The sequence below is a fragment of the Phodopus roborovskii genome, unplaced genomic scaffold (assembly GCF_943737965.1).
Source record: "Phodopus roborovskii unplaced genomic scaffold, PHOROB, whole genome shotgun sequence".
Lineage (NCBI taxonomy): Eukaryota > Metazoa > Chordata > Mammalia > Rodentia > Cricetidae > Phodopus > Phodopus roborovskii.
This window is the reverse complement of record NW_026126433.1, coordinates 1,981,302-1,986,812: the sequence shown is the minus strand read 5'-3', so window position 1 is coordinate 1,986,812 and position 5,511 is coordinate 1,981,302.

Below are 5,511 nucleotides of genomic sequence, written 5' to 3'. Positions count from 1 at the left end.
GACCCTGGGAAGCCAAAGGATTCTGAAGAAAAAAAACAAAAACCAAACCAAACAACAACAACAAAACCAATGATGGGGGCATTGCCCTGCCCAATCTCAAGCTGTACTACCTAAAGTAAGAAAAACAGCATGGCACTGAGCTGAAATATCCAACTCTAAATGTGGATTGTACTGCCTCATGGGGTGGGGGTGGCAGGGAGCTGGGAGCTTGGATGCAGTCTCTCTGTTCCCTCCCCTTTCCTGGCCACCATGTGGGCTTCTCTAATCTAAAACCATGAGTCAAAATACACCCTCCTAACTTCAGTCATTTTTTTTTTTTTGGTAGTGTTAAAGAACCTGGCTAACCAAGACAGATACTCATAGATTTTTAACACTCACCTCCCTCCAAGCCCTAGGTCTGACTTTGCAGACAAGCACTCCCCTAGTATCCTATATTCTACTATTTCTCTAAACAAGTACAAATAAATTGCAGTGTATATCACACACTGGAAGATGTGTAACAGAGCATAGAACTCAATGTGAAAATCCATAGAAGGGCTTAGAAAATATTCATATTGGTAAAATGAGTAATCAATCAATAAAATAGCCCAGAATTGTTTATTCAGTTAGAAACTGGCAATAATAATAATATGTATCTAGGAAATCAGATTATGCCCATCTACACATTAGAACGAAAAATGCATGTGAATTAATGTTAGCTAAAGAAGCTGTAGCTCCATGATGAAACACTTGCCTAGGGTGTGCAAGATTCTAGGTTCTAGCCCCATCCTGGGAAGAGCATTGTCAACAAAGAAAAATCTACACAATTCATAGCAGGACAAGTTCAAAAGCTGTTAAAGAACTAAGTTAAGATTTGTATTCAAAATTCAAAAACTAAGAGAAAGGAAAGTAAGGCAGAGACATCAGTGAGCTGAGGGGGACGCATGGCAGTACGAGCACAGGGTGGGAAGTGACTGCAAATACAGGCCGCTTAAACAGTAGGACACTAACAATCACCATCACACCAATGAATTTGAAAGCCTAAGTAGAAAAGTGGTGGCTTTGTAGGAAAATAGAAATGACCAAGATTGGTGAAGGAGCTGTAAGAAATCTGAATGACACACACGAGAATGACAGTTTCTCCTCTCATTTGCCCAATGGCACAAGACTGAGGTAATTCTGTAGGTCACTTCTACCAAAGCTCTGACATATCTCATCTAGGATGCCCCAGAGGACAGACAAGTGTCAGCAGCCACATCACAACACCAGTTCTCAGAGAAACAATAAACAAATATCACTGATGGATACAGTGCTTAAATATGTAATTGTTAGTATCAACTTATGAAGTATTAAAACTAAGGTTAGGTCTGTCTTTTAAAAAACGGAATAGCCGGAATTTGCCCTGGGAATGCCCTAGAGGCCCTGTGAGCCTGTAGAACCCTATCAAGAGACTGTGTGAGTGTTTAGTTGGCTCTAAAAAAGCATAAAAATGGTTTATTAAATTCAATACCCATAAATGCATACACAAGCAAAAACCACCTTTAACTTGGTAAAGAATGGCTCCACTGCTGGCATTAACACCGCACTTAATTATGAAATTAGCCATCAGAGTGAAGTCCTGCCTCAGATGGGATCCCAGGAAGAGCTGGGTGTTGTGGCACATGGAGGATGAAGCTGAGGCAGGGGGATCAGGAGTTTCAGGCTAGATTGAGCTACATAGTGAGTCCCTGAGCCAAAAAACCAAACCAAACCAAACAAACAAACAAAACCCTTAGTAATCATGATGCATAATATTTAACACAGTATTGTCTTAAAATAAATATTGATACATAAAATCCAAGATGGATTTAAAATATCACAACTTTAGATAAAGACATATATCAGGCAAGCTTACTGGACCTGAGCAAAAAGAGAACTCTATGCTTTTGTTTAATACTCTTGAGTAGGTGCTTTTTTTTTTTTTTTTTTTTTTTGCACATGTATATGTGTGTACGTGTGTGTAAGCACTGAGGGTGTATGTACATGTTGAGATGCATGGCATAAGTGTGAACATGCATGTAGAGATCTGAAATTGGTGATGGATGTCTTCTTTAATCACTCTCCACTCTATTTGTTGAGGCAAGGCCTCTCAGTTGAATCCAGAGCTCACTGATCAGCTACACTAGTTGGCAGTTTACCTTAGGGAACCTTCATCTCTGCCTCTGAGTGTTGGTGTTGCAGGTGGCTTCCAGGGCTGTCTGGAATCTGAATTGTGGTCCTCATGCCTACTCCACGTGTGCACTATCTGCTGACCTATCCCCCAGCCCCTAATGCAAGCTCCACATTTATGTCTCTGTGCTGAGATATAGCTGCATTTGCAATCAATTCACACAACCTATTTTTGAAAGTGGTCAGCCCGAATCCGAACTTACTATCCCTATCCTATGGGCATGAGTTTGTATGACAAAATAGTTGCCCTTCCTTTTTTCTTTCCTTCATTTTGAAAACTATGGTCTCATTGTGTAGTCTTGGAAAGTCTAGCAACAATCCTACTTTTATAGAACTCATAGAGATCCATCTGCCTCTGCCTCTGCCTCTGCCTCCTAGGAGCTAGGATTAAAGATATGCGCCACCACATCCAGTTATTTCTTTGGGAACATTTTCTGATATTTCTTGGGACTTTGGCTATTCAGATAAACACAGTGGCTATATAAAGGTAATTTTCCATACTTAAATTTTCAGCATGTCATGATTTATTCTGTGTACTGACCAACCTGACATTTTTCCCACCCTCTCTCTCAAGGTGGGTTTCATACCTAGTTACTAGTGGTGATTGGCTTAATTTAGCAAATAAAAGCATGGGGTGGATGACCAAGTAAACTCTAAAACATAATAATATCAATTTTCATTTTCAAGATTGTACAACCAGGAAAATTTCTAAGTAGCTTCTCAGTATCTTCTCATTGCTAGGATTTAACAGGAGTTACCAGGTTGGGATTACTATCATTATTCCAATTTTATGCATTAGGGGAAAAGCGGAGGCCTAGATGTTAACTCATTTTCTAGATCACAGATCACAGATAACAGCAATGGGACACAGATTCAAATCACTGTTAGCTCTTCTGCTCCAGAGCCACCAGCTGTGTGATCAATGGGGCAGTTACAGTGACACTTTGTCACACTAAGGGTGCATGGAGCATGAAGGAGCGTGCATGCCTCAGGCTGCCCAGCTTCCCTTTCCTCACATTATAGCCCAGGAATATTGGGGTTTCATAGGGAATGGGTTCCCTGGACATGAGTGGGATAGTATGTGAACTGTAAAGCCAAGAATTCTTTAAAAGCAAAGTGATTGGGATTGTATATGTTTAAACTATAGAGGGTGACATTTTAACACACACACACACACACACACACATATACTAAATTGATTACTAGTTAAGCTAGTATGTCTGTCTGTGTATATGTTTTGTGTGTGTGTGTGTGTGTGTGTGTGTGTGTGTGTTGAGAACACCTAAGCTCCTCCCCCCTCACCTAGCAATTTTTAGTGGAATTTATATTGCTAATAATCTCTAATACTGGTCACTGACCTGCAGAATGTCCTCATTCTGCATGACTTTATGTCCTTTTGCCAACACTTTCCTAAATTTGTATTTTTACACATTTAACATTTTTTGTAAGTCACATGAAATTGTGCAATACTGGGGACATATTTTTATTAAAGATTATTCACAGGCTGTAGAAATGGCTCATTGGTTTAGAGTGCTTGCTACTTTTCCAAAGGACCTGAGTTTGGTTCCCAGAATTCTTGTTGGGCTTCTCACAAGATCCAACACATTCTTCCAGCATGTGGCATTTACACACACACACACACACACAAAGGGAGGGAGGGAGGGAGGGAGGGAGGGAGGGAGGGAGGGAGGGAGGGAGAAAGGAAGGAAGTATATAGTAACAAGATTATTTATCATCAAGAACTCTAAATTGACAAGGTATTTCTCCCAGTCCTAGGAATAAGTCTAGGTTTCTGTGGTTGTGGTTTTCAACTCTCTCTGAGGAACCAGAGCTAGCCACAGAATGGAAATCTTCCAATGTAAAGGAAGTAGCTTTTGGTTGTCACTCCCCAACCCTTACAAGAGAGAACTGAGAGTGCCAGCCTCTAGCAGTTCACATGCAGACAGTTTAAAATATAGATATGAGTCTGATAAACATTTGGTTCATGTTTTCTCAATCAGATCTATGGGATTAGCTACCAAAAGCAGATAGAATTGTATCAGAAGCATTTTCAGTCTGAGTACCAACAACACAGCCCAATGAACAATCAGGGGTTCTTAAAGTACCTACCGAATATAAAATTTAAAATGTCCTCTGGTGACACAAAATGTTTATTTCTTAGCCATCAAGTTTTAATGACTTGAGGGTCTCAGGGCTAATTTAGAAATTTCAACAATCATTAATTTGGGGTGGGGAAAGTTTCCTCTAAACATGAAATAGCTCTGAATATATACCCCATGAGGGTAAAGGGAAAGAGCATATGTTTTCAGTATATTAAGACCTAAATTCAAATCTATGTTCACTACTCCCTAATGTGGTTTTTAATACCTTTACTTTTTATTTCACAAATTTCCAAAGGTTAAATGAATGCCCAACAAAATTGATACTCAGTCCTAGTCCCTGTATCAGCATCTTGCTACATATGTACTCTTGAACTTCCCACACACCCCGCTTTTGGCTCACCATTTGATTACAGACAACAGATGTCACGGCATTTCATCTCTAGGCCAAAAACAGCCTAGAAATCACAACGCTGTCACTGCTTCTAAAATTTCTACATGTATTCAACAACATCTCAACTAAGTATCTAAATCCTGACCATTCTAGCCCCGCCCACTGTTGCCATCCTGGCAGTTCTAGCCCCACCCACTGTCACTGTCCTGACAGTTTTTGAACTCCTTTGGTTCTTCACACCCATCTGTATTCTTCATAGGCCACACCAGCTTCCCTAGGAGATTATACCCCATCTTGGCTTCTGGTTCCTTAGAGAAAATATCCAGTGTGAGCAGTATGGCGGTGATGACCTGAGTTCTCCATGGAGCCATGAATCTTGGAATGCTGTGTGTCAGCCTATCTCCCGGCTGTGTGATCTTCAGATAAAGATGCATTTCCCTTTGGCAATTAGTAAATACTTTGTTGGGTGATCTGTAACCCACTGTTTAACCATTCACTAAAAATCTGTGCCTGAATCAGTTAATACAGTCCATGTTATAAAATGATGACATGGGCATCCAATCATTCCTTGTAGATCCATGAGCTGTCATTCCTGTGTAAAGACCAGGTTTCCCTATCTCTCCTTCCTTCTTTCCTCATGACTGTCTGTTCAGTGTCTTATAATCTACTATCATCTTTTTTCTTTTAGATGATGAAATCATTCTAGAATTGGTCAGCATCTGGTACTTCATACTGGTCCACGGGCCCTTTAGATGTGGCCACTTCATTCTTTAAAAATTTTGTCTTCTGGCTCAAGGTATTCCAAGCTCACTTTGCATTTCAGCATTCCCG